Source organism: Beta vulgaris, chromosome 5 (assembly GCF_026745355.1).
Source record: "Beta vulgaris subsp. vulgaris cultivar EL10 chromosome 5, EL10.2, whole genome shotgun sequence".
Taxonomy (NCBI): Eukaryota; Viridiplantae; Streptophyta; class Magnoliopsida; order Caryophyllales; family Amaranthaceae; genus Beta; species Beta vulgaris.
Window position 1 is genome coordinate 39,786,093 of NC_079206.1, and position 12,321 is coordinate 39,798,413.

A 12,321-nucleotide genomic window follows, 5' to 3' on the forward strand; every position below is an offset into this window, starting at 1 on the left:
TTCTCCAAAAGTTTTCGAAATGATGAGTTCAACTTTCGAAAGTACGAGGGTTTTGTGTTAAGTTTCGGGACGAAACTTCTTTTAAGGGGGGTAGACTGTAATCCCCCACAATTTTAAAGATTTTCATAAATATATTAAAGTATTTTGTAGTTATATTTAAATCCAAATGAGTTTGGAAAATGATTTGATTTTAAAAAGGGTTGACTATTTTAAAAGTCAACTAAAAATATTTTTTGTAGCTTAATAAAAATTGTAATGTTTTAATTAAGCATGTTTTAATAAGAGTTTTAATTATTAAAAGCATATTTGAAAAGAAGCTTATTGGAATCGAAAGCCCAAAAGTAATAAAAAGGGAAAGGATTATTTGATGACTAAAGTCCTAATGAGCCATCTTATTAGTCATCAAAGTTTTATTTATTGAAATCTCTTTTCCTAAGCCCAAAAGGAAAAGCCTCTATTTAAATATCCTAAAAACCCAAAATTTTACCCTACACTCTATTTCTCTCTCCTCTTCCACGTGACTTTTCTTTTGTTCTCTTCACTCGTTTTTTTTTCTCACCCGAATCTGATTGGCCAGATTTCTCATAGTTCCGTTAATTTTTAGCCAAAACTTCCTTATAGAAATTGTAGATCTCGAAAAGTTATTGAATTTAGGCTAAGAATCACTCAATTCCGATTCTTATTCTATTAGTTATGGCCTCTGCAAGTTTCCAATTCTGCTGCCATATTTCACTCGGATTTCGGTATTTCACTCTTTTTCTTCCTTTTTCTTTTGATTCTTTTCCTCGTTTTCTTATATATTGATTTCATATATATTATATATTGAAAGAATAAATTTTCAAATTTGTTATTATTTTTAGATTGAAGTTTTAATCATCAAAGTATGGATTTTTAGGGTTTTAATTACTAGAAAACCATAGTTGTATGTTATACACTATGAGATTGTTTTAATTTATGATTTTAAACATGTTTATATGTTTTAAAGAGAGTTATTAAATATTATAAGTGCTGTAATTTCAGAAAATAAGTATTTTACGAGTTTTAAATGATTTTTAATCACTAGAATAGTTGTACTATACTAGGGATTAAAAATAACGAAAGTTTGATACGTAAAAACGATTTTAAAACACGTTTTAAGGGGTTTGGGTCGTTTTTAAAGTTGCTGTAAATTTTTAATTCAAAGTATTTATTTTATTATTTTATTATTTTATTTTCTAGGCGGAGAATTCATAGTAGGAGACTTTTAGAGCGTAAAAGTGGCCTACCGATTCGTTTAACAAGGTACGTACATAGTCTACGTGCTATATGGTTAGAAACATGCTTTAGGGATATTTTTATTTTGTAGTATCATGTATAGGACCTTGTTGTTCATATTATGATTTACTGAAATTGCTTTACATGTTACTTGCCTGTGTGCTACATGTAAATAAGAATATGTATGAGTATGACTGTTTGTATGGAAGTTTGATGCAAGCAGATAAGTTTAGTTTTGGTATTAATTCGTGAGTGAATTAATGTAAGTAGGTTGGAATCATGTGTTACATAGATTCTTTGAGATTATTTATTTATCTTATAAGAACCGTGGATCTTATTTGGTAATTATGAGTTATACTTATATAAAGGTACAGTTTACTGTTGGCTAGGTTCAACAGGCAAGTTAGTAAAGAATAAAAGAAGTTAAGAGAGTCTTGAATGATAAGTTGTGAACACTTGTTTATTCTAAGATTAAAAAGGAGTTTGTGATGTTATGTGATTGTTAGTTGTGATTATGTGCTTGGTTGGTGTCAACACAAGTATAAAAATGAATGAAACGTAAAGTGAAACGAGATAGGTTATAGACTTTAGACTGGTGCACGTCTAGAGTTGGACACTAAGGGTTGGGATACATAGTCCGCCGTGATATGTATTTTCCTAGGATTGGATTGATCACCTTTCCTTTTTAGCTCAAAGGTTCCTCGATATCGCAGGTCAATTGGAATATGTGGTAGTCCCATATCTCCTACTTCAGTATAGACAACTCGTCCCATAACTATTCCATTTAAAGAAGAAATAAAAGTTTAGAGTCTAGTTCAGTAAGAGTCATCTGCAGTTTGTTATATACTTATTATTATTTATGTTGTAGTATCATGTTAGGATTATTTATGCCTGATATGTAGTACTCAGCTTTGCTGATTACGTGCTGTTTGTGTGTGTGATCATGGCTTTGCCTATTGATCCTGTGATGATCCTTCTGGTGAGCAGAGTCGGTTTGCATTGACATTACAGGTTTGCAGATGCATTGCATTGGGAATTTGGAATGGAGAGGCTTTATACTTAGTATAGTTAAGTTGTTTTCGTAGGGACATCTTTACTTAAGTTTGAGGTTTTAGTTGGTGTCTTTAGTTTCGAAACAATTGTCATTTATTTCATAAGTTTAATAAAGTTGATTTTATTTTAGTAATTGTTTTCTGCTGCAAAATTCTGAGTAAGCCAAAACGTTTTCACACGGGCGATAATGCCTGGGTAATTCTCTAGATTCGTTATAAAAGTATTTTCTAGAAAGAGAGAATTATCAGGGTGTTACACATCTGTCCTTAGGAAGACTCCTAAGAACCTTTCGAACCTGTTCCTTAGATGAAATAAATTTTCCAAGAGAAGCCAACTCATTAATAATGTTAGTAAAACGAGTAAACATGTATCCGATGCTTTCCGTAGATTTCATGCAGAACAGTTCATATTGATTCATAAGTAAATCAATTTTCGATCTTTTAACTTCATTAGTTCCTTCGTGGGTTACTTCTAGTAAATTCCATATTTGCTTTGCGGATTTGCATCCCATGATCCTATTATGCTCATGGGCTCCAAGTCCACAATGCAACAGTTTAATAGCCATGGCATTTACTTCCATTTTTTCAAAATCAGATTTGTCATAATCATAGAGGGGTTTTAGAGTTACCTCATTTTTTGTAGTTGTGAATTCGAAATCACCAACTTCAATGACTCTCCAAACCTGATAGTTTTCAGCTTTGATGAATATCTCCATGCGGTTCTTCCAATAGTTGTAGTACTTCCCATTGAACATAGGAGGCCTTTGAGTGGAGTAACCTTCTTCAAGTTTCTCGGTGGTATTCATTGTTCCTTGGATCTTTTTCTCAATAGGGTTTCCTATCTTTCGTGAGTTCTAGCTCTGATACCAATTGTTATTTCCCTAGGAACACAAGAAGAGGAGGGGTGAATTGTAGGTGTAGAAATAAACGTAACTTTTTGCGGAAATTAAAACTTAAACGAATAAACAAGCTAGAGGAACACAAGGGATTTTTACGAGGAAAAACTTCTTGGGCCCAACAAGAAGAAACAACCTCGACCACTAGGGATTTTAAACTCAACACTTTCACTAATTAGGCCAAACAACTTTGTTACAACCTAATTCTAACTCGAGCCACACCTTGAGTTCCTAAACTCAAGTTCCTGAGCCACTGTTCCCTTAACAACAGTTCCTCTCAACTTCACTCGAAGTTTTCTCACACATACAAGCTTCACTCAAAGCCTCTCTCTTACAGAACATCACTCAAAGTTCCCTTACCCAAAAAACCAAAATACAATTGATCGAAATAAGCTTAGTGGAATTAGAGTAAGAAAGCAAGGAACAAATGGCTATTATGAGAGAATGAAGGCACTGACACTTAATTAGTTAAACTCACTTAATTACTTAGTCAGACACAATTTGGAACTTATCTAGACTTCAATATTTATAGTGTTAATCATGAAGAACGTGGGATTAAAACTAGAGTACATGTTTAGTCCATTAACCCATGATGTTCCTTCCCCTAAGGAACACGTTTCACACCATGTCCCATGATCCCATGAACTATAAATGAACGTGGATATACTTTAGCCATTACTCCTAAGTAATAGGAGTTCCTTGAGCTTTATCCGAAAATCAGTTTTATAAAAACAATTTTTATCTTTAAAACTGAATTTTTAATCTTTAAGAAAATAATATCTTTTAAACAAATTCTTTATAAAAACCGGATATTTATTTTCTTGATTTTTCCGAAAAATAAAATCTTTTTCTTTTTAAAACAGATTTTATCATTTGAAACTAGATAACACTAATTTCCTATAATTTAGGCATGACTTACTCAATTGCTCATTTTACCGTTATGTATTTGCACGCCTAAGTCTAGTTCCTTTTATTAACTTAGTTCCTTTAACATATTCATGTAGTGCCACTTAGTTTGTTCCTTACAAAGGAACAAACTCTCATTCTCAAATAAAGCTGCCACTGTTCCTTACCATTCTTACTTTGTTCCTTTACATTGGAACTAGAAATAAAAACGCCTAGCTTCTATTCTTCTTGATCCAATGCTTGCTCCAGTATCAACTTATAGAAACTTCTTTACTTAGCCTTTGAAATCCTCTCTGGACTTCTTCCTTGACTTCATATTCTCCCAGTTCCTTTCATTGATACCTTAAACACCATACACTTAAATAACTCATTAGTTCACTACTTAGTTTGCATCTTTGTTTTTTTATCATCATCAAAACTAGGGTTCAACACACACGTTTGAGGATCTTTTGTTTATATAATTTCTACACTATAGAGAGTCGCAACACTTAGAGTTATGTGTTGGGGAGCACTACTAGGCACTAGTGGAAAAATGAAGAAGGACTGCGCTGAAAAAGGCCTGTAGGGCTGTGCTTTTTGACAGCAGCCCTTTCAGTAGCAACCCTTCACTTTTTAAGTAGGGTTGCGCTAGAAAAGCGCAGCCCTTAAGCTAGAAGGGTTGCGCTAGTTAGGAAAAAGCGCAGCCCTTCTAGCTAGAAGGGCTGCGCTATTAGGAAAAAGCGCAGCCCTTCTGAGCTAGAAGGGCTGCGCTTTTTCCTAACTAGCGCAGCCCTTCCTACCAAAAAAAAAAAAAAAAATTTTTTTTTTGACATTTTTTTACTCATAATCTCACATTTTCTGAAATTAAACAAAAGAGAAGAGAAACGAAACGAAAATGAAAATACTAAACCCAAAACAAAAAAAAAAAAGAATGAAACGAAAATGAAAAAAACGAACAAAAACTAATACAAGAAATTATATCTGAAAATACAAGAACATTAATCAAAACAAAGATGAAAATACAAGAACATTAATCAAACAAAGAGAAGTATACAAGAACATTAATCAAAACAAAGAGAAGTATACAAGAACATTAATAAAATAAACAAAGAGAAGTATAAAGAACATTAATCAAAAATAAACAAAGAGAAGTATATAAGAACATTATAGATCTGAAAATACAAGAACACTCCAAACATTAACCTAATAATGTTTAAATACATAAAACAAAACCCTAATACATAATTTAAGGGAAAAAAAATTTCGGAAAAACTTAAAATGGCTATTTGGAGGCTTAAACGAACTCGATGGCTTAAAAAGCCTAAACATCACAGCATAGCGGTGAGTTTGACTCGTTGGCCGTTCCGCTTCCGAAAAGGTATACAATAGGCAATCGGACTCCGTCGGCATGTTTAGTGCAAATCATTTCAAGGTTTTTGTCGCAAATGTTTATGGGAGTTTTTGAAGAGAAGAGAGGATGAGAGAGAAGAGAGGATGAGAGAAAGGAGGAAAAAATAATGAGGGACGTGAGAGATGAGAGGAATGAGGGATAATATATCTGAATCCCCGCTCAATATTTCAAAGCCCGCGATTTCGAAATTTCAAATTTTTTCAGGAAGGGCTGCGCTTTTTTAAAAAAACGCAGCCCTACATAGCAGAAGGGCTGCGCTTTTTAAAAAGCGCAGCCCTTCACTTAGTAGGGCTGGGCTTTTTAAAAAAGTGCAGCCCTTCTTACCTACAAAAGGGCTGCGCTTTTCCTAAAAGCGCAACCCTAAATAGGGGAAGGGCTGCGCTTTTAAGAAAAAGCGCAGCCCTTCTGCTATGTGGGGCTGTGCTTTTTTAAAAAAGCGCAGCCCTTCACTAGTAGGGCTGCGCTTTTACGAAAAGCGCAGCCCTTCCTGCGCAGCCCTTTCTGTTTTTTCCCCTAGTGAGGGTTAGTAGTGTGGGAGTCTTATTGTATCAAGAGGTTGGTATTTTAGGATTCAAATAAAGGAGTTTGGTTCGTGTGGACGTAGATTTCAGAGGTGAGATTGAACCACATCATATTTGGTGTTTGAGTGATTTATTTCATAATAGTTTTCGTTTTAATTTTCGCAAAAATTCAAATCAAAGATTTATGAGTATTTCGCACAGTTCCTGGCACAGTGCCTGACACAGTGCCATAGAAGAAGTTTTGCGAATATCGATTAGATTTCGTCACTCAATTCAACCCCCCTTCTTTAGTGTCACCTTGTGTTCCAACAAGTGGTATTAGAGCAGGCTATTCTCGTTAGACTAATCTCTAGAGAATAGAAATCATGAATATGCAAGATGACTCTCGCGATAGGCACTTCAAGTGTCCTACTTTCAATGGAAAGGATTACGGATGGTAGAAGACAAGGATGAGGATCTACATTCAAGGTTCAGATTATGAGTGTTAGAGAATCATAAGAACAGGACCTATTCTTTTCCAAGTCAAAGATGCTGAAGGAAAGATGGCCGACAAGGATGAAGATGACTACAATTTGGTCGACTATGCAAAAGCCGAAAAAAATTTCAAAGCTATGAGTATTCTCCAAAATAGAATTGGACCTGATGAATATTCAAGAATTTCGGCATGTACTACTGCTAAGGAAATATGGGACACACTGAAGTTGGCCCATGAAGGTACGAATGAGGTAAAAATCTAGGATAGATTTGCTCGTCCAACAATATGAACTGTTCATAATGAATAAGGACGAATCTATTAAAGAGATGTTCACTAGATTCACACTAATTACTTATAAACTACGTTCTCTAGGAAAAACCTATTCTTCTGGAGATCTAGTAAGAAAAGTGTTAAGGAGATTAACAAATCGATGGCTTCCTAAAATCACTACTATTCAAGAGGCTAAAAACCTAACTAAACTCTCATTAGAACAACTTATTGGGTCATTAATAACTCATGAACTTGTTTTAGATTCTAAAACTAACAAACCAAAGAATAAAGGTTTGGCCTTGAAAACTGAAGTAGAAACTGATGATAGTGATAGTGATGATGAGGTAGCATTTCTCACTAGAAAATTTCAGATTTTTCTAAAAAAGAACAGGAACAACAACTTCAGAAGAAGTGGAAACTTCAAAGGTAAGGGCACTAGTTCTAACCCTAAGAAAAGTGCTACTAACTCTAGTTGTTTCAAGTGTGGTGAGTTCGATCATAGGATTAAAGAATGTCCACTATGGGATGATGAAAAGCCCAAGGAAAAAAGAAAGTATTCAAAGAAAGAATTCAAGAAAGCTATGATTGCTGCAGTTCTGAATGCTGTACAGACAACACTGAAAAGGGCACTGTGCCAAGACGACTCACATTTATGCTTGATGACTAAAAGTTCGAACTATCTCAAAGAAGTAGAAGACAATGAGGTAAGCCTAACATCCTTAAAACCCTCAATTCAGCTTCTTTCCAAAAATCAACTTGTCACCTTGCTTGGAAACGTGATTGATGATTGTCAAAACATGAATGATAATTTTGATATCATGAAAAAGGAAATAAAAAAACTTGACCAAACAAAAGACTGGACTAGAGCTGGAATATAAGGACTTATTGAAAGAAAATAAACACTGATGAAAAAGATTAATGAGAAAGACATCGAGACAAACACACTAAAACACGAAAAATCTCTTGCTGATAACATCGTAAATGGCACAGTGCCATCCACTGTCTTCGAAGCTGAAAAATCGTGTCTTGAAAAACGAATTGAAACATTAAATCATGAGTTAGTTGAACTTAAGAATTCAAGACAGAAATCTAGAATTGTTCCACTAATGCTGCCTAGTGATGCTAAGATAAGTGAAGAACTTGACAAAGTTAAAAGAGATCTAGAAATTTCTAGAAAAAGTAGTGATTTAAATATCTCAGTCGAATTCTCGGAATCACAACTATCCATTGCTCGAAAGATGCATGAAAAGTGGACTAATGGAATGAATGCTCTAAATCACTTAAAAAGCGCCACAAACAATGTGAACAGAACTGGGTTAGGATATAGTGGTCAGCAACACAGTGTACAGCATGGTGCCATAACCTTCGAAATAGACTTTCGAAAAAGAAAATACGTGGATCGTCTGAATATCTAATTTGCAACTTTTGTGGAAATAATGGTCACTTAATTGATGACTGTAACATAAAGGAAAAACATGTTACTCAAATATGGGTTAGGAAAGACATACTAGATGCTCAACAAAAGAAAAAGGGACCCAAGCAAATCTGGGTTCCTAAAACTAACAAGTGATTCTTTGCAGGTAAACGTGAGAGGAAGAACCTATGGTACCTCGACAGTGGTTGCTCAAGACACATGACTGGTGATAAATCTCAATTCCTCTCACCAGTAGCCCACAAGGAGGGTGTGTTACATTTGGCGACAACAAAAAGGGAGAAATAATTGGAATAGGAAACGTCGGTAAATCCTAACACACTCCATCGAGAATGTAAGTGGTAAATGGATGAAACACAATTGTTAAGTATATCACAATTGTGTGATAAGGTAATATTGTTGAATTTCAAGCAAATATGTGCAAATCATTAACAAGGAACTAGGAATTAATTTTGGAAGGTAAGAGTTAAATAATGTTTACATAACTTTCAAACACCTTACCTAACGATAATTTCTGCATGAGTGCCTACAAGATAACCCTCTACTTTGGCATAAAAGACTTGGACATGTTAGTGCTAGACTGCTTAACAAATTAGAAAAATGGATTTAGTTGATGGCTACCATCTATAAACTTTGATTGGAGAAGCAATTTGTAATGCATGTGCTAGATGCAAACATGTTCGATCACTTTTAAGTCAAAAACATTTGTTAGCACCTCTAAACCCTTGGAATTAATTCATATGGATCTTTGTGGTCCAATGCGTGTAAGGAGTAGAGGTGGTAGCAAATATGTATTAATACTTGTTGATGATTTTCTAAATCTGTTTGGACCTTATTACTTGGTTGTAAAGATGAAACTTTTGATGTATTTCTCATTCACATTCGAAAAGTTCAAAATCAAACAAACTGTAAACTCTCATCTGTTCGAACTGATCATGGCACTGAGTTTGAAAATACAGATTTTGAGAAATTTGCAATGACAATGGAATTGATCATAACTTTTCTGCACCAAGACACCACAACAGAATGGAGTTGTAGAAAGGATGAATCGTACTTTAGAAGACATGTCTCGAACCATGCTATTATATAGTGGCTTACCTAGAATTTTTGGGCCGAGGCAGTAAGTACTGCATGCTAATATATATAGAACTAAAGTACGATCCATCTTGAATAAAACTCCATATGAACTGTTAAAGGTAGGAAACCAAATATTCTCACTTAAGATGTTTTGGATGTACTTGTTATGTTCACAACAATGGCAAGGATAATTTGGGTAAGTTTGATCCAAGAGTGATGAAGCAGTGTTATTGGATACTCTCCTCATAGAAAGCATATAAAGTATACAATAAAAGAACAATGCGTATGGAGGAGAGTGTTCATATCATATTTGATGAAACTGGTAAAAAATCTCAAGATGTGCAGGTAGACAATGATGAAGACTTCTCTATTGGACTATATAGAGAGTCACTAGACAACCAAAATGTTGAAAAACAAACTGAAACAGCTTCTGGCGCACAGTGCATGGCACAGTCCAAGGAACAAAACAATAATTGTGACGAGCGTGAACAAAATACAGAAGAAGTAACTGAAATTTCCGAAGGTCAAACCATAGAAGAACCAACACAAGATGAAGGCAATCCAATAATCGAAAATACAAGTGACTGCTCAGAGCATGGCACTGTGCCATCGAACGCAACCTTCACTCCAAGGAAAAGGAAACATCAAGGCTCACATCCTACTGACTTAATACTCACGGACATCATAAAGGGAGTTCAAACTCGTTCATCTCTTCATAATTTTTGTGTTTTTAATGCTTTTATATCTGAAATTGAACCTACAAACTATAAAATTGCATTAACTGACCCTGATTGGATTCTTGCCATGCAAGATGAATTGAATCAGTTTAAGAGAAACGAAGTTTGGCACTTAGAACCTCGTCCCACTACTCAATCAGTTATTAGAACAAAATGGGTTTTTCGAAACAAATTGGATGATAGTGGGATGATTGTTCGAAATCAAGCTAGACTTGTATGTCAAGGATTCAACCAGCAAGAGGGAATTGACTATGATGAAACATTTGCTCCTGTGGCTCTTTTAAAAGCTATTAGAATTTTGATATCCTTTGCGACTTTTAAAAATATTAAATTATTTCAGATGGATGTCAAAACTGCCTTCTTAAATGGTTACTTGAAAGAAATAGTGTATGTTGAGCAACCTCCTGGCTTCATTGATCAAAAATTTCCTAACCATGTTTTCAAACTTGAGAAAGCACTTTATGGTTTAAAGCAAGCTCCTAGATCTTGGTATGAACGCTTATCTATATTTTTAATGGAAAATGGTTTTAAACGAGGTTCAGTAGATAGAACACTATTTCTGAAAAGTAAGGGGGAAGAATTATTGGTTGTCCAAATTTATGCTGATGTTATCTTTGGGGCAACTACAGAATTACTATGTCTTTATTTTACTGAACTAATGAAAAGTGAATTTGAAATGTCTAGGATGGGGGAATGAAGCTTCTTCCTAGGTCTACAAATCAAACAACTTGAGAATGGAATAATGATACATCAACAGAAATATGTGAAGGAGCTATTGAAAAAGTATGGTATGGAGGACTCAAAAACTTATCCTACACATATACCTACTGCAATTAAGTTAGATCTGGACAAAAATGATAAGAAAGTAGATGAAACAATCTACAGAGGTATGATAGGCTCTCTTCTCTACTTAACTTCAAGTCGGCCAGATATTCTGCACAGTGTATGCCTCTATACCAGATTTCAGTCTTGTCCAAAAGAATCACACTTCAAAGCCGTTAAACGAATACTTAGATATTTAAGAGGCACTAATAACTTGTATCTATGGTATCCTAAAGAAGGAAATTTTGACTTGATTGTTTTTTCTGATATAGATTATGCAGGATTTTTGGTAGATAGGAAGAGTGCCTCTAGAACAACCACTTTTTTAGGTCCATGTTTGATATCATGGGCCTCCAAGAAACAACATTTTGTGGCTCTCTCCACTGTAGAAGCTGAATATGTTACAGCTGCCTCATGTTGTGCACAAGTATTATGGGTAAGACAATAACTTTGAGATTTCGGAGTTATGATTGATAATGTGCATATTATGTGTGATAATACAAGCGTAATAAACATCTCAAAAAATCCTATTCAACATTCACGTACTAAGCATATAGAAATAAGATATCATTTTTTACGTGATCATGTCGAAAAAGGTAACATTGCCCTTGAATTTATTTGTATTGAACACCAAATAGCCGATATTTTCACTAAACCACTTGCTCGTGAACGATTTGAAAAACTTAGAGTAGCATTGGGATTGATTTCTGGTACTTAGTTAACTTATATGTTTTATTGACCTACTTTCCCATGTTCAAATGAGTTCGAAAGATTCTACTTAAACTAAGTCAGAAATTATTTCTATTATAAGCCAAGACTCCTGAAAAGGCTATTGATGTTGTCCTGACAATTTACACCTAAGATGCTTCATAAAATTCAATAAAAGAATCATAAATGTGTCATACTTGTTTTTCTTAAAAAATAACAGTGATGTTGCTTTGAATAAAATACAGAACATTGGTTTCAAAAAGTTTTCAAAATTATTTTTTTAAATATGCTAGGCTGCCATGTTTCATAGTATTAACCTTCACCCATCCCAAACCTTACTCAGGCCAAACGCACGCCCATCCCAAATACTACCCAGCTCGACCACACATTCGCGCCTCTTCCTCTACCCAAACCCATCTCACCCATCTCATTTCCCCACCTTTTGAGATTCAAAATCAGAAAACCCCCTTTCATTTTCTCTCTCACCTTCTCCCTACCTTGCAAACCCTAACAATGGTAAAGAGAAAGACCACCCGGCAGCCCACCAAGAAATCTGCCACCACCCCTGCCACTTCCTCTTCCCCAGATCCGCCCTCTCCACCGTCATCTCCTCCTCGTAACCCTACACCTACTCCAGCGCCTCCACCACCTTCTCCTCCCTGCGCACCTACTCCTCCATCACTACCACCCTCTGGCCCTACAGCCTCCAAAAGCAAAACCCCTCTCAAAAAATCACATCCTCAACAAAAAATACCGGTCAAGAAAACGATCAAGAAAGCGG